Genomic DNA, 18,298 nt, shown 5'->3' with positions numbered 1-18,298 from the left:
CCTGTTGGGAAGTGTCAGCACTGTGTGTCTGCATGAGGGCTGCCTTCTTTTAAAGACCTTTGTGTCTCTGTAGTAACCCTGAGCAGATGGAATGAAATCCCAGGAGACAACGAAGAAGATGGCCCAGCCCCAGCTCCACTGGCCAGTAGAGTTCCGTATTGAGATTTCTGGTCTAAGTTGGAGGGACAGGGCTATTTCTAACCATGGGACTTCCCCATTCTGTAAGTGTCTCTAGGGCTTCCTTAGGGTCAGGAGTAAAGAAGTGCAAAAAGATAAGACACTTGCTGGTGAAAAGACGTTGAGGTAGTGCATACTACTTCTGAGGACTCGTGGCCCTCTCTGGTCTTCCCTGTCTCCTCCACACACTTGTGTCTCCCTGGTTTCCAGGGCATCCAAGCCCCTCTGTTACCAGGACCCAGCATTCCACCAGCCCCTTTCCTTCCAGCAGGCACAGTTGCTCCCATCCCAACGAGCTTCTGGTCACCAGAGAGCAGGCACAATTGTTCTCCACCCACAGACCCAGGGGCAGACGTACGCTGGACTCAGGTCACCCAGAGATGTCTATTTATAAACCATCCTGATAAGCACAATCTGCCCTGCTCAACTCAGGCCACACTCCACAGCAAAACTAACTCTCCCAGTGGTGAACTGAACACTTCCTGTACCAGCCAGACTACAAAAACCGGCCCATGGAAGAGGCAGGGCGTTCTAGAGCCAGCCACTGGCCCTGAAGGGTCCAGCTCACAGGCTGTTTTAACTGCCAGAACTCTCTCTGTGGGGTGTGTGTGACTATGTGTGTGTGTGTGTGTGTGTGTGTGTGTGTGTACACAAAATTGACTCATCTCAGGGAGCATTGTCGTACAGTACTATTTCTGTAAAGGGTTGAATAATAAATGTTTTTGTTTTTGCCAGCCTTATGACCTGGGCTGCTGTAGCCATAGACAATATGTAAAGGAACGAGTGTGGCTGTGTGCTAGTAAAACTTTATTTACAAAACCAGGCACTCAGTCCACAGCCATGGTTTACCAACCACTGCTGTAAAGGGGACTCAAATGATGGAAAATTGGACCTGAAATTTATGTAACTTTACTAACAATTGTCACCCCAATAAACTTTAATTTAAAAAAAATTGGACCTCATTTAACACAAACATTTATTTAATCTGCACTCCAGGATCCCTATACTTGTGGGTTTTAAAAATGTTACTTCAAGTAGACTTTATTAGAATGGGGCTAGATGTGTTGAAAGAAGTGGCCCATAATTTAGTTTTTAAGAAAATAATCTTCATTTTCTAGACCAGTTTTAGTTTCACAGCAAAATTGAGCGACAGAGTGAAAGACACAGAAGTTTCCCACAGACTCCCTATCCCCGACACGCATGGTCTCCTCCATTATTAACACCCATGGCGGGGGGTTTTAAAGTCCCTAAATAATAATTGTTTAAGGTTATCTAGCTTTCCATATGTATTCAATATCGTTCTTCTCAATGATCAATTCTTCTCCATGAGAAAAAATAAAGATATGATTTTAGATTTGGTGAAACCTGCCCTGCGGAAATCTGGTTGGGGATCCCAAGGGTATGGGGGGGACACGCAGTCCGGTGGGGGTGCTCTGCATAGAGGACACTCACGCTGTCAGTGTCCATGGCCAGAATGTCCTGAGGACCAATTACCCTCTTGGGTACAGCCGGTCGGATCCTGCCTGGCTCAGCGCTGGGGGACACAACACAGCCAGTCTCCTGCCATAGAGCGTGTGACCGTGGGGTCGCCCACATTTGGCAACACATCAACCTGGGCACATCCACAGGCCTGTGACCACTCGGCCATGTGGGAGTAGAGTGCCCTGACAAATGCACATAAGAACAAAGTCACACATGTCTACACCATGTATTCTGTACATGGACCCCTCATGGTCCACACAGCAGTCCCACACCCACGGCACACCCAGCAGGCTGAGAAATAGCCTCTTGCCACTCACACGCCCTGCACAGGGCCCTGGCCCAGAGATCCTTCCCCAACCCCGCCGGCCCAGAGCGAAAGTCCCTGCCGCAAGGGGAGCTTGTGCTTCCGTGCCTATGCTAAGAACCCAAAGTCTGCACCCTACCTTTCTCTCTCCGAGTCTCTGCTGCTCGATCTTCAGGCCTCCACGGGAATGGACGAAAAGCCTGACTTGTGGCAGCCCAGCTCTCCAGCAACCAGACTTCTTCTCTTGTTTGCTGGGCTGCCCAAAGATGAGAAGGGAAGGGTTTGAGACCCAAACCTCTTCTTCTCCACCTGAGGAAACCTGCCCACCTGAGGGAAATCAGTGACCAGAAGCTGGCCAGACACTGGAAGTTTGGGAAGCGTACCTAAATAGAGACCCAGCCGGGGAAACCAAATGGTGTTCTTGGTGGGGAAGAGGCAAACAGTGCGTACTGCAACACCCGCGTGGTGTCAAGTAACAGTCAGATTAAACAAACAGCCTCAGCAGCTATTTTTACATCCAGAATGGCTGAGCGGGTAATAGATAACTTGGGGAGTGCGAAATTGCTGGCTGCTTAGCTGGACCCTAAGCATGATTCCAACTTCAACCCAGAACCATTTCTAAAGCTATTCCAGCACCTACATTCAAATAAAAATATCCCAAGTTGCAAAGGCAAACATTTGTTTAGGGAAACAGTAAAAACACGATAGTGTGCGCTGGGAGCCAGCGCCGCGAGGCCTGCTGATGTCCCTGGGGCAGAAATAGCCCCTTTCATCATCGGCTCTGAGGACCACAGGCTGCATTCCTCGAGTAAGGAGCTGTACTCTGCTGTGCTTTGGGAGCAAAATAACATGCCCAGCTGCAGGCGGGGGAAGGCCAGGCTGGGGTTTCAGGGAGAGGGTTGCAGAAGGATATGAAATAATCAGGGAAGAGGCAAGGTAAGTGCCCGCTTGTGAGCCTGTCCATGCAAGGTCCAAGTGCCAGTAGACAGGTCCCGTTCTGCCAGGTGAAAGCCCCCTCTCTGTCTCTGGGAGGGGCTGGCCCAATGGTCCTTTTCTGTCTGGCCCTGGGGTCACCTGCTCCCCAAACTGCCTGCAGACTTCCAGACTTTCTCCAACCCCTATGCCTTTGCTCATGTGGTGCCAGCTCCTGGGTGACCTCACCCTCCCAAGTTGGTCCCGTGAGAGTCCACTCACTGCCAGGATTTAAAGCCAGAACTTGTTTTCTTTCTTTCCAAGAGCTTTGCTCACACTCCTTGCCCCATAGCCTGGAAGAGCTGAGGTGCCCAGTCCCCGCTGGCTGCCCTGCTCTGTGTGGTCCTCAAAACCCAGAGAAATCTGCATCGCACTGTATCTGTATCTGTTTGCAGACTACCCCTCCTGCCCCCATGGGCTCCTCATGACCAGCAACCTCTGTCCCAGCCCCAACGCGGGGCCTGGCACCACTTCCAGCCTTGAACCCACTGGTGGCACATCAGTTAGAACCAAGTCGGAAAGAGGAGCTACGTCCTTGTCGCCCCACAGATGGAGGGGTCAGATTCCAACCAACAGGAACGTCCAGCCCCTCCTTCTCCTGGGGCCTCGCACCTTGCCGTTTGCCCTGAGAACTTAGGACCTGGCTATGGGGACACCTGCTCACTGATCAGCACTCAGAGATGGTTTGAGGGGGGCCCAAAGTGAACACTTTGATTTTACCCACCCCATCCTCCTCCTGTGCTTATCAAAACTAATGTTAGCCAACCTGGCAGATGAAAAGAATCAACTTGAGATATGAACCAGCATGAAAAAAACAAAACAAAGCATAGGATTTGGAGCCTTGGCCCATTGTACTTTTCAGCTATTTGACACCAGCCAAATCATTTAAGCTCTCTGTGCCTCAGTTTACTCATCTCTAAGATGGACAGATTGCCTATGCTCTGTAGGGTTGAAGAGCAGAGTTCATGTACACAGATGTGCTTGTATATTGCAAAGCTTCTCAAATCTCAGTCTTTGCTATGTTTTTCATGATTTTTGCCATGTCTTCAACTCTTTGTACCATTGCTTACTTACTAGTTTTCCTTAAAGAGATCTTAAAAATAGAGCTTTGTGATAAACGATAATACCTCTGAAATCGTGGATGTAAGGTTCTAGTTAACTTTTTTCCGTTTTTCACGTGGAAACAAATTTATAGCCAGTACATATGTTATCTGTGTTTGACTCAATCCTTTTGTTCCAGATTTTAGGAAAGATTGCATCACTAAATCTTATCTTTATGGAGCAGTTTGCTTTGGGGCTCGAATAACGTCAGCTGAACTGATTCAGCAGGGCCCTGGATTTTCCTGACTTGCTTTCCTCCCACCCCTCAGTACATTTCTTCCCAGCTTACTTTTCATTCTTCACAGGTGGAGAACATGGCCTCATGTCTGGTTTCGGATCCTAGAAGTGGTGAGCTTTGCTGTGCTGCAGGAGCTGATGGAGAAAAGAACCATGAGGATGACCCGGGGAAACTTCAGAGGGCGGGGCAGTGGCCAGCAGATTGTCGACAGGAGAGGTCCGAGAGAACAATAAACATAGTCGACAAGGCAAGAGACTGTCCTGGGAGCAGGAGACCTCAGAGTGTGGCCTGGGGCCACATCTAGCTAGCCTGACCACAGCTGACTGCTGCAGAATCTGGTTTCTCCCAGAATGTGCTTCCTCCTCCCTCGTGCCCTGGGCCCCACCTCTGGTTTGGTCATGGTGGGCACACTAGTGCCTATTACCCCGGCACCAAGCACAGCCCAAGCTCTAGACCAGGAGCTCAGGATCTGCATGAGCCGGAGTTGACATCTTTCCAGGGGACCGGCCTAGGCAGTGACCACTCTCTTCCAGTCCAGGAGCCATGAGCTGCGTGGAAAGAATGTGAATGAAGACACAATTCTAAATGTGGAATCACGGACGCTATGTGAGCCGCCTCTCTAATCGTCCAGAAAAACAAGACCCGCTTGTACATTCTGCAAGAGCGTAAATAAAGCTGTCCTCAGAAGGCAGGCTACAGCGTCCCAGCCTTGCAGTGACTTCTCTGGCCCCGACTCCCAGCAGAACCTCTGGAACGTTGTGGGAGCTGCCCACCTGTCTGTGTGGGTGAAAATAGCCCTGCTCTTGCCTGGACGTGCATGATGCTTGCTAACTTAATTTTGCAGCAAATTTACTCTGTTCTGCATCTGTGTTAGATAGAAAAGTTCAAAAGCTGGTAATGAAGGCAATGTGGAATGGGTCCATCAGGCCAGTTTCTGGTTCTGGGTGTTTGATGCTCACATGTCCGCAAGTACCACGAGGCATCTCCCCGATTCTTCTACCTTGTGACGTGGTTACTTGCACAGGAGGCCTACTTGCCAGGAGGCTTCAGGAGACTTTTGTTCACTAGTGCTCAGCTTTCTTTAGGAGTCTTTTCCCTAAACTTCTTCAGGAGGTTGGTGCATTTCCCTGGCTTACTAATAATAATAACAATGCTAATAGTAATAACATGATAATAATGCTAGCTAACACACGGAACTCTACTCTGCACCCTGCACCGTTCTCGGCCTTTGTGTGAATTAACCTACACACTGTACACTTTTTATCTTGGGCCTGGCACCATTTTGTTCCATCCCTACAGATCACTGCCTACTTGTCAGGGAGCCAGGAAAAGATGAGGTAGGGAACCGGTATTTCCCAAGCTCCTGTTGTGTGCCACGCTTCATCTGTGCTCTGTCACTCCATCCTCACAGTGTCCCTGTGTGATGGCTGCTCATGCCCCCGCTTACAGACGAGTAAACTGAGGCTTATAGAAGTCACACAAGCTCAGTTGTGTGACTTCCAGATGTCACACAGCTAGCAGTGGCACTGAGGATGTGGACAAGGGTTTGGTCTGCCTGCCTGTCCAGCTGGCACGTCTCTGTTGCACCCCCAGCTAACCGCTCTTCCAGCCCAAGCCCAGGAACACGGCCTCCTTTCACCCACCTGTTCTCTTTGCCTCTCTCTGGCGAGAGAGTGGAGTCAGGCAAGGGCGCCTCCTTAGCTACTGATTTGTTATGGGAACAGAGGGGATTCTGTACGTCAGAGTTGGAACAGTAAAAGTGTGTCCTCAGGGCTGATGGCAGGATGGGTCATCACTACAGGATGGTGCTTCTGGAGCTCAGGCCCCACCGGGCTGCTCATCTGCTCAGAACACTCTTTCAGATGGATTTTCTTACTAGCAACTCTGGGTTGGTCCTTTGGTTGCATGATAATGTGTATTGAGTGCCTAGCTCAGAGGCGCTGCATTTATGGGGGTAGTGGGACTCTCTGTTTGCAGCTCATGGTAAAACACAGCTTACCAGCCTAGGTCACTGAGGCCCTTTCCCTGGCTGCTGTCTTCCCAACTCACCCACCTGGTGCCAGGGAGCTCTCCTGAAGGCTTTTCTTCAGGATTCTTTGATTAGAACTTTACAATGAAAGATCTATTTATTTATTTATTCTCTTTATTTAAAGTTAAAACATTTCCACAATTAACAGCCAACATACTAATTACTCTTTTTTAATTAATTTATTTTTTCCGTTACAGTTGACATTCAATATTATTTTATATTAGTTTTAGGTAAATAGCATAGTGGTTAAACATTTACATAATTTATACACTGATCCCCCGGATTAGTCTAGTACGCACCTGGCACTATGTATAGTTGTTGAAACATTATTGACTCTATTCCCTATGCTGTACTTTACATTTCTGTGACTATTTTGTGACTACCAATTTGTATTTCTTAATCCCTTCACCTTTTTCACCCAGCTCCCCACCCTCCTTCCCCTGTGGCAACCATCAGTTTGTTCTCTGTATCTAAAAGTCTGTTTCTGTTTTGTTTGTTTATTTATTCTGTTCTTTAGATTCTACATATAAGTGATATCATGTGGTGTTTGTCTTTCTCAGTCTAACTAATTTCACTTAACATAAAAACTTCTGGGTCCATCCATGTTGTTGCGAATGGTAAGATTTCATTCCTTTTTATGGCTAAGTAATATTCCATTTATATACGTACTATATTTCGTTATCCATTCATCTATTGATAGGCATTTGTGTTGCTGCCATATGTTGGCTATTGTAAATAACATTGCAGTGAACATAGGGTTGTATATATCTTTTCAAATTAGTGCTTTGGATTTCTTCGGGTAAACATCCAGAAATGGAATTGCTGGGTCATAGTTCTACTTTTAATTTTTTGGGGAACCACCAAGTTATTTTCCATAGTGACTGAACGAATTTACAATCTCACAAACAGTGCACGAGGGTTCCCTTTTCTCCACATCCTTGCCAAAATTTGTTGTTTGTTGATTTATTGATGACGGCCATCCTGACAAGTGTGAGGTGATATCTCATTGTAGTTTTAATCTGCCTTTCCCTGATGATAATTGATGAAAAGCATCTTTTCATATGTCTATAGGCCATTTGTGTGTCCTCTTTGGAGAGATGTCGATTCAGGTCCTCTGCCCATTTTTTAATTGGAGTGTTTGTTGTTTTGGTGTTGAGTTGTATGAGCTCTGTATAAATTTTGGATATTAACCCCTTATCAGATGCATCATTGGCAAATATCTTTTCCATTCAGTAGGATATCTTTCTTTTTTCTTTTAAGATTTTTTATTAAAATATAGCTAACATACTATATTATATTAGTTTCCAGTGTACACCATAGTTGTTCAACATTCATATGCCTAAAGAAGTGAGCACTGTGACAAATCTAGCCATCATCTGACATGGTATTATGCTATCACAATATTATTGACCATATTTCCTATGATCTACATTACATTACCATGACTTCTTTGTTTTATACCTGGAAACTTGGACCTCTTACTCACCTTCACCTTTTCCCCTTTTAAAATTTTTCAATTACAGTTGACATTCAATATTATTTTATATTAATTTCAGGTATACAATATAGTGGTTAGACATTTATAGAATTTAAGATATGATCCCCTGACTAGTCTAGAACCCACCTGGCACTATACATAGTTATTACCATATTATTGACTATATTCTCTGTGCTTTATTTGACATTTCCATAACTATTTTGTAAATACCAGTTTGTACTTCTTAATCCTTTCACCTTTTTCTCCCTCTCCCCCAACACCCCTCTCATCTGTCAACCAACAGATCTAGTATCCATCTGATAGTAAACATAATTATTACAATATTATTGACTATATTACTTATGCTATACCCTACACCCCCATAATTACTGTGTAGCAACCAATCTGTTCTTTTTTAATTCCTTCTCTTTTTATGCTCACCCCCAAACTCCCTTCCATCTGACAACCATCAATATGTTCTCTGTATCTATGAGTTTCTTTCTGTTTTGTTTGTTAATTTTCTTCTTTAGATTCCACATATAAGTGAAATCACATTGCATTCGTCTTTCTCTGTCTGACACTCCACTCAGCACAATACCCCCCAGGTCTGTTTCTTGCCACTGCAGATGGCAAGAACCCATTCCCTTCCCTGGCCGAGCAATATTCCATTGTATATATGTACCACCTTCTCTTTATCAGTTTTTCCATCGACAGACACCCAGGCTGCCTCCACATCTTGGCCATTGGAAACAATGCTGCAATAATCATATAGATCAGCATGTCCCCTCAATGTAGCGTTTGGGTTTCTTCAGATAAATACCCCGAAGTGGGATTACTGGGTCCTTCTTTGTCTCTTATTATATATAACCTTTGTTCTAAAGTCTATTTTGACTCATATAAGTATTGTTACTCCAGCTTTTATTGTTTGTTTGTTTCCATTTTATTGAAATATCTTTTTCCATCCCTTTACTTTCAGTCTGTGTTAGTCTTTCAAACTGAAGAGTCTCTTGTAGGCAGCATATGTAAGGGTTTTGTTTTCTTATTCATTCAGCCTATGTCACTTGATTGGAGCATTTAATCCATTAACATTGAAAGTAATTGTTGATAAATATGTAGTCATTGTCATTTTATTATTCATAATTTTGATCTTTCTGTCCCCCATCTTAAAGAAGTCCCTCTAAGAGTCCTTGTAATACTGGTTTGGTGTGATGAACTTCTTTAGCTTTTTCTTGTCTGGGAAGCTCTTTATCTGTCCTTCAATTCTAAATGATAGCTTTGCTGGGGAGAGTAAATTTGGTTGTAGGTCCTTGCTTTTTATCATGTTGAATATTTTATGCCAATCCCTTCTGGCCTGCAAAGTTTCTGTTGAGAAATCAGTTGACAATCTTATGGGAGCTCCCTTATAAATTACTAGTTGCCTTTCTTTTGATGATTTTAGGATTCTCTTTTTGTCTTTAACTTTTGCCATTCTAATTATAACGTGTCTTGATGTGGGTCTGTTTGGGTTCATCTTTTTTGGGATGCTCCACAAAAAGCCAGGGAAACCTGAGGCCTGCTGTACCTGGTTTCTATGTCTTTTTTTAATGCTTGCTATCGCTTTGTTGAAGTTCTCACTAAGTTCCTTGAGCATCCTTATAACCAGTGTTTCGAACTCTGTATCTGGTAGGCTGATTGCTTTCATTTTATTTAGTTCTTTTTCTGGAGTTTCCTCCTGGTCTTTTATTTGAGATGTATTTCTTTGTATCCTTGTTTTCACTGTCTCTCTTTTTGTTTCTATGTATTAGGTAGATCAGCTATGTCTCCCAGTCTTGGCCAGGTAGCGTTACGTAGTAGCTGCCGTATAGGGCCCTGGCAGAGTCTCCCTAATCACCTGCTCTGGGTGCTCCAGGAGTGTCCCTTGTGTGAGTTGTGTGACCTCCTGTTATAGTTGAGTTTTGATTGCTGTTGGCATGTCAGAGTGTGAGATTGACCCTCAGCCTGATTGGCTGTTGGGTTTGGCCATGTCCACAACTTACAGGCTGCTGTGGGCACTTACCCCACTGAGTGGAATTTTCCCCAGCGGGCTCTGGGCCCTTTGGGTGTGTCACTTGTGGGCCTGATTGGGTGGTTTTCTGCTGTGGTCTGAAGCCTAGGACACCCCAAGGTCTGCCACTGCTGCCTGCCGATTCCTGTAATGTTTACCGGGTGATTAAGCCTTGTGTAGTACGTCAGTTGGGTGAGGCCTTGTCTCAGGGAGTCATCAGGGTGGGATGAATGGTGTTCACTAGGTTAATGTAGATTCTGGTTTGGTGCCAGTGCTGAGCCTGAAGCTACTCAGCAAAAGTCTCAGAGCACACTGAGGTCAGCCACCACCTGCCTAGGGCCCATGGACCTCTGAGAGTTGTCCAATAAAAAATACTGCTTGGCTGGGCTGGCTGCTTGTTGAGAAAGTGCCTCTGGTGTTACGTAAGTGGGGTGGGGCAGGGTTCCAAGGAGTCACCAGGGTGGAGCAAGTGGAGCTCATCAGGCCAATGCAGATTCAGATTTGACCTATGGGGGAGGGCTCAACACAGGAAAGATGGTAGCAGCCTGCTGGGTGCATGGGAGGAGGACTCTACACAGGAAAAATGGCGACTGTCCCTCCAGTCCTTGCTTTGAAGACACACAACCTCATATGTCTCTGACACCTCCTGAGTCACTGTCCCTCCACTGGAACCCAGGGTGAGTGCCTGTGATCATGTGAGTCTGTGTAAGGGCCCTTTCTGAGGATGTCTGGGTTTCCCACCAGGACGGTAAGAATATCCACTGATTTTCACAATCAGATGTAGTGATTTTCACAATCAGATGTAGTGGGGGCTTCTCTTCCTGGCATCGGTCCTGTGGGCTGGGGAGCCCAGTGTGGGGTTGAGGTCCCTCGCTCATGTGGAGCGGTCCTCAGTGGCTGAGATATCCCTTGTGATTCTCAACCGCCATACACAGGTGTGAGGCTGGCCTGTTCTGCATCTCTACCCCTCCTACCAGTCTTGATGTCGCTTCTTATTTATATCCTTACTCATAAAAGTTCTATTCAGTAGACTTCAGATGGTTCTCCAGGTTCGTTATTCTATAATTTAGTTGTAATTTTAATGTGGTCTTAGGAAGAGGCAAGCACAGCCTTTGTGTACTCCACAATGTTGGATCCTTCTGCTTCTACAATGAAAAATTTAAATGAAAGAAATAGAACCTGTACTGTGAAATAAAGTAAATCCAATTTATTAAAATCCTGCCAAACACTAATAAAATCATTGTGGCCATATGGGAGGTAGGCCACCAGCACATCTGGAGTCTACATAAGTCATCTCTCTAGGGAGAAATCTGGAAGTCGAGAGTCAGAAGGAGGTATTCTCTAGAGCATGGGTTAACAAACTTTTTCTGTAAAAGGCTAGAGAGTAAATTTTTTCAGCTTTGCAGTCAAGATAGTCTATGTCATAACTTCTCAGCTTGGCCATGGAAAGTGGCCAGAGAGGATCTGTAAGCAAATTGGCATGGATGTGTTCCAATAAAACTTTATTTATGGACACATTTAAATTTTGTATAATTTTCACACATCACAAAATAGTCTTATTTTGATTTCTCCACAACTATTTAAATATGTAAAAACCATTCTTAGCTCAGGAGGCTGTGCAAAAACAGGGGCAGTGTGAATTTGGCTCATGGGCCAGAATGTGACCACACCTAAGCCACTCTGTCCACTTCAGTCACCACTCACCACGCGTGGATAATGAACACTTGATACATGGCTAGTCTGATTTGAAATGTGGGGTAAGTGTAAAATGCACACTGGGTTTTGAAGACAGTACAAATGAACAAAAAAGAATGTAAGATATCTCTTTAGTAATATTCTGTATAGAATATTTTATTGAATCTGTGTTGATATGATAATACTTTGGACATTTTGGATTTAATAAAATATTTTATTAAGGTTGTTTTAACATGTTTCTTTTTATGTTTTTAACGTGGCTGCTGGCAGATTTAAAATGATACATGGCTCTCACTGTGTTTCTATTGGACAGCACTGGGTGAGCTGTTCTCCCAGACATGGGCCCTACCTCATTTCCCACTGTGTCCATGAGGCCAGTCGGTTCCTGGGATCAGGGCTGATGTCCTCATGGTGAAAATGTCTCAGCTTCTCCACTGATAACTACTCTGAGTTCAAATATTAAGCAGGAACTTTTTATTCCTAGATCAGTAGTGTTGATGTTCCTACGTGATTCTACCATTATCTGTAAAATAGTGGACCTAAGAAATTAAACTTTCTGCTAATGAAATTAAAAAAAAGGTGACAGTCACCAGCTGTCTTATACACTGTGTAGATTTTGATCCTCACAACCACCCTACATTCCTATCTCCATTTCCAAATGTAGAACAAGGTCAAAGAGGTGAAATCTCTTGCCCAAAATTATGTAATTGGCAGCAAAGTTTCTCTCAAAGTCAGGTCTCCCTGAATTCCCAGAATAGGTCTTCCTGGTCAATCACTAAGATGCCCTCAGAAACAGGATCTTCCCGGAAGAATTGCTTCTCCCTACAGTGCGGAGAGGTGGTGGGGGGACCACACAGAGCAGCCTGATTGTGGGGGAAGAGGATCTTGATGCAAGGCTGAAGTGCAAAGCCCAAGTGTGCCCTCTTGCTGCTCTGCAAACCTAGCAGCAGCTGGAGAGGAAGGCCCTTCTTTAACTGTTCTACAGCCACCTCTGGCACTGGGCCAGCAGGGTAGTTTTGAACTTAGAGATGGACCAGGGTAAAAATCACTTGTCTTACACTGACTCCAGCTGCACTGGCCTGCTTGCTCCTTTTCATATATCAGCTCTTTCCTGCCTCAGGGCCTTTGCACATGCTGGCTGTTTGCTCAGAACACTCTGCCCTGATCTTTACTTGGCTCCTTCCTTTTCCCCATTCAAACGTTAGCTCAAGTGATACTTCCTCAGACTTTTTCTGACCATCACATCTAAAGACCCTCACCCCACAACCCAGTCACCCTCTAAGTTGCTACCCTGTTTATATCCTTCATGGCACTGATCACTAAGAGGAACCATCTCACTTCTTTTTTCATAGGTTTATGCTCTGTATACGTATACCCTCCCGGAACGCAAGCTCCAAGCGGGCTTTTACTTTGTCTGCCTTGTTCTCCCCTGCACCTAATATATGTTAGTGAATGAATGGGGGAGCACTGGAGGTGAGGGGGCTTCCTTACTGCCTTGCATTACTCTTTGCCATTATGGACTCAGAGTGTTGGGCTCATCTCAGAGCAGTGGTTCTAAAGTCCCTGGAGGACGGGTGAAAACACAGATGGCTGGGGCCTTCCCTCAGCATGTGCATTTCCAACATGTTCCCAGGTGATGCTTCCACTGCTGGCCCAAGGACCTCACTTGGAGAGGAAAAAGCTGTGACTGGACAAGCTGGACCAATTCCGCCCTCCCACTGTTGCTACAGAGTATTTACTGGGAGATGCTGCTCAAGAGTGCTTCCTACTCAAGTTGAATCAACAAATATTACTGAGTACTCACTGCGTCTCTGAGGTAGATTTACAAGTAAGAGAGCTGCGGCATGAGTTTAATAAATGGCCCAAGATCACGGAACTAGGAGGAGATGAGGCTGGGTTTGAATTCAGGGGCACTGGCACTTAGCTCCGGCAGGAGGTATGTTCGCATCCTGGTCGGCTGCCTCTCTGAGGTCTTGCCTCCCAGAAGACTTTGGGCATGGGTCATGGGTGCCAGGTAGACCCAGCTGTCTGTTGTCCCTTCTTATCTGTGTGAGGCTAGGCAGAGCTGCGCAGAACTTGAGAAAGCGCAGTCAGGAGAGTCTGTTTAGCTGAGTGGCTAAGATTGTAGATTTTGGCTTCAGAGATGTAAGGGTTCCATTCCCAGACCTACCACACCAGCTGTGTGACCTTCGTCATACGACTTGTTTTCTCCAAACTTCACTTTGGTATTCCCTTCATTCATATGCCTGTAACCAATGTTAAATGACATGATGCAAGCACTTAGCACAGTACCTCCACATAGATAGGTACAAGAGGCCAATGAAGCTATTTTGTTATAACTCTGGTTGCCGTGGCTGTATCAGGGTTGAGGAGGAGGGCAACAGCAGGTGTGCAGTGATTGCAAAACCTGCAGTGAGGAGGTGGGAAGCGGAGGACCAGGAAGCTGGGTTCTTCCTCGTGGTGGAGTACTACACAGCTGTCAGACGAGGGGCAGCTCTCCGTTCTTGCAGGGAGGCAATGCCAGGCCATGGGGGAGAAACGTGGGGATCATATGCTACCGTTTGCTCAAGAAGGAGAAGATACCAGTGTGTGTGTGTTTGTATTTATATGTATTTGCTTATGTTAAAGGACAGCAATAGGAAAATAAACCAAATAACAGAACCAGTGACCTGTGGGGCTAGGAAGGCACAGGTGTGGGGATGAAAGTAGGACCTTGGTTTCTCTGAGTCTACCTGGGTTGGTAGAATGATGTGGAGCCATGTAAATACCCAAAAGAATTATAAAACTAAATTAAATAAAAAATATTTTAAAGGCAGTCCCTAAAATTTAAGAGCAAAATTAAACAAATGAACTTAATGTGTAGGTACCATAATGTCACAGAGGGGATTATTTCAAATGATTTTAAAAGTCATTAATTTGACTTAATATCCATAAGAAGAATATACCCTAACACAAAATTAACTGTAACGTAAAACCTTAAACTGTTCTCAGAAATAGATATAGATAAAGCAAATTAGTATATTAATCTTATTAGAAAGCAAAACTTTGTTTAGTGTTAGAGAAAAGATGAAAATATAAAACCAAAATGGTAAGTAAAACCTGGTACTTGTATATTTGAATATCAATATAAAGTGAAGAGATTCTATAAAATCAAATACGAAAAGATCAAATACAAAAAACAAATCTAAGATATACTTTCCTTTAAAATAAAGAAAAGTATTTCTCACTGAAAAGGTCTTGAAACAACCAACATAAAAGCAGTGAATCTCCTTTGTACCTTGATTTTTGCCTCTAAATACAACTTCTCATTAAAAAGAATAAGCATTTCTTGATCTGGAGCAGAAAATGTGTAAGAAGAGTTTGGAACCCCTTGTCAAACCAAAAGACAGTCAGACTAAGAAAAATTCCTGGAATGAAACCAAAGAACTAAGAAACCAACTTGAAGAGGTTCCCGCCAGAGAAAAATGGAGCAGTATGTACATCAGTAAGAATGAAAACTACGATGGATTGAAACACATGGAACACATTTGAGCCCATGAGTCCATAATGATACTGAAAAATGAAAAATAACTGAAACCGCCCCCCATGTTCCCCTCGGAGGATGCAGCGAGCAGCTTCTTCTTCTGAAAAGTGGAGTAGGGTCAAGTCTCACCTGACTTTCCTGTGTGAGCTGGACCAAATAGTCCAAGGAACCAAGTGATGGATGAAGGAGAGTTTCTCTAATAAAGAAGAAAGGGTAAAACTAGAATATTATAATTTTTCAACCCCCTGGCAAAATAATGGTTCAAGACAATGATCGTCAATGGGCCTCCCGTGAAAATGCCCATCGCCCATGAAGTATCCTCGCCGAAAAACCAAACCTAAATCAGAACAAGCTTCTAAGCCTGGATTTAACTACCAGATTATAGGAATAACAAGGACAGAGGGAGCTGATAATGACACCATGAGGAGGCAATCAGCAAAGTCTGGGGGGGGAACCTACAGGACAAGCAACCAAGTTCTTTAACAAATAAGCTGTTGAAATCAAAGCAGGTGGAATCGATTAATTTAAAGACACTAAAGAGACACATCAATTAAAGGCCGCTTACAGACTCTCTTTGCATCCTAATTCCAACAAACCATCTATGGCAAACATTTATAAGACACTTAGGAAATCTGAATGCCGCCTGGGTATTTGATGATATTCAGGAATTACTGCTTATGTTGTAGGTGTGATAACAGTATGTTGAAAAAATAAGCTTTGTTATTTAGCAAGACTTACACTACTATTTACAAATGAAATTATATGATATCTGGGACTCAACTTTTAAGTAATGCAATGTATGGGGAAAAGAGGCGGAGTGTATGACACAAGATTTTTGAAGTTGGGCATTTGTGATACTATCTTCTGAACTTTTGTATGTATTTGAAATGTTCCATAATATTAAATAACAAAAAATTCCTTGGGGCACGGAGGAGAGAAAAAGAGGATCAGAGTAAGCTGAGGGGAAAGTGGGAGCTCGAGGGAAGGAGAGAGACGCTGGAAGCAGAGAACGCTCTGTGGGAGCCAGGGTGAGATCTGAGACTGTCCTTTGGGCCACATGGCAGAAGTGGTGGCACTTGGACCTGTCTGGCCCGTCTCATAGACTCCAGTCTGTCTGGTAACCTCTCTTAGGGTTATTTGATATAAAGTAGCTTTAAGGAGGCCAACGTCTCTACAAATACTGGCAGGTACACAAAACATCTAAAACAAACATCTCATTTCAGACGTTTGTTGACTAAGGCTATGCTTAACAATTAAAAAGTTAATATACAAGAAAATAGCTATAGTAGGTTGTTAAGTAACCAAGTAACAATGGAGTTTATATATTGACATAAAAATGTGCAAATTCATGGAAAGAAAAAAAATGGTAAAAATGTAGTTTTGAAAAAACAAAGGTCTGAAATATATCACCAAGCATTGAGTAAAAAGATTTCGAAACCCAACAGATATTGTTTTGTAAGCAGGATATATATGTGTTTTTTTTTTTTTATTTTTACCTTTCTAAAAAAAAAAAAAAGACAATAACGCATTTTTCATTGAGATGATTTGTGGCAGGGTGAAGAAAAGCTGTTCCGACTGTGACAAGAGATTACAGTTGGACCAACTTGCAGGGAAACCTGAGTAGAGCGTTTCAGTGAGATACTTCCCCTTCCCTCACCCTCATGCCCTGTTGGGGCCAGGCGAAGGTGAGTGGCTAATTTCACCTGTGACGTTAACACCCTGGAATGGATGTATGGAATGGTGGGGCTAAAAATACCCAGCGCAGGGGAGTTTTTCCAGAAAACCCGGAGATGTCTACTCTCTCCCAGGGCCTGGGGGTGGCTCCCCAGTGGTCAGTGGCTGTGATGTGGTGACTGTGGCAGGGGCAGAGCTGCTTCTTGGAGCCTTGCACATCCCAGGGTCCTTTATAGGCATCATCTTTGCTGCAGAGGGTCAGTTACCTCAGACCCCAGGAGGGAGGCCGGGGAGCTAACGACCAGAGATGTGCTGTCCAACTCATGTACCTTTAATCTTGTCACAGCTCTGGTTTCCTGTTGGGAAACAGGATGTCCAGACCCCCTCCCTGAATATCAGGTCCCCTCTCATTCTCCTGTCCCGCGTTAGGGCACGGAGTGGGAAACAGACACCCGCAGTGGGACCGGGAGTGGTCAGGCTCCTTGTGAGGTTGGGACGGAGCCAGTCCATTCTCAGATGAGTAGCTTTGCAGGTCGCCTTCCCCCTCCAGGTTTGCTATCTGACATTCAGTTCCCAACTCGCCAAGCCTAGGCCTGATTTCAGAAGCTTCCAGGGCCAGAATTCAGGTTACTGTGAGATGTTCACACAACTTCCTGGGAATCCACTATCGGCGTTCCTTGGGCATGAAGGGTGCTGTCTGGTCTGCAGAGGGCTCCTCCTCATTGTAGGGGCATTGGGTGTAGTGCAGCCCTTTGAGGGGGAGGTCTCAGCCACCTCGTCACCCTACACTGTCTAGTGGAGGGAGCAGGGTGGGTCTCGGGGACTTATGGAAGTCACATGGCGAGTCCATCAGGTAAGGGAGCTGCTGCCAGACTGACCCTGGGCGCCCCACAATTAGGCCAGGGACTTTCTGGCTCTTTCCTGGCCTTTGTGGAAGGGCCAGCACATGGCTTTGCCTGCATATCCCTGGTTTTTGGCTCCAGACTCCAGATTCACCCAGTGTAGCCCATGGCCAGATGTGGTCCAAAAGGCTGCAGGATGGTTTTGTTCTAAATTAATTTAGATTGGTTAACAGTATTTAAAAATCAGGAGATTTTATGGCAATTGTAACATTTCTAGGTCTTTTTAATGGAAGGTGGGACACTGCTGGGTGTCATTCCTGCAAGGGGACAGGAGCCGAGGCTGAGCCTGCCCCTTCAGACAGGGCATGCACCCTCCTGCTGGCAACCAGCGAACTTCACCATTTACATCACCTGCCAGGACTGAAGACTTCAATGTTTGCAGCTCCACTCTAAACAGGGGGTGGCTTAGACTGTGTTTAAAAGGGATAGCTGGTCACAGCCAAGTGAACCTTCTCAGTGTTTCCCCTAAAGCTAGCTGGCGGTCTGGGCCTCGAACATCCAGCCCTGCCATCCTCCTTGCCACTGGACACCCTCAAACACTTGGAAAAGTGGGTGCCACACTGAGTTGAATTAAGCCTTGGAGAGGACACAAACCAGGAAGTGTTCTGCTGGCATTAATATTAAATAAGGCTTATCTTCGGAAACATTTACCTGCTGTGAGCAGATATGTCTTCATGAAATATGAAATCCACCCAAATTTA

The 18,298-nt window shown here is 44.9% G+C and overlaps 1 protein-coding gene across 2 annotated transcripts in view; it reads right to left on the bottom strand.

Annotated features, from left to right (window-relative positions):
• The window catches only part of C16H10orf71 (chromosome 16 C10orf71 homolog), a 30,610-nt gene extending 25,860 nt beyond the window's left edge, over window positions 1-4,750 (bottom strand). The window contains exon 1 of one of the 2 annotated variants that reach the window (XM_033131360.1): window positions 4,326-4,750. The gene's annotated coding sequence lies outside the window, so the exon portion shown is untranslated. Of the gene's footprint in view, window positions 1-2,102; window positions 2,382-4,325 lie in introns of those variants that run through there. The other variant, XM_033131359.1, reaches the window with a different exon arrangement.
• Between the last annotated feature and the right edge of the window lie 13,548 nt (window positions 4,751-18,298).

The sequence above is a fragment of the Rhinolophus ferrumequinum genome, chromosome 16 (genome assembly GCF_004115265.2).
Source record: "Rhinolophus ferrumequinum isolate MPI-CBG mRhiFer1 chromosome 16, mRhiFer1_v1.p, whole genome shotgun sequence".
Classification (NCBI taxonomy): Eukaryota; Metazoa; Chordata; class Mammalia; order Chiroptera; family Rhinolophidae; genus Rhinolophus; species Rhinolophus ferrumequinum.
Note: the sequence above shows the minus strand (reverse complement) of the source record. Positions and strands in the feature narration are given on the sequence as shown.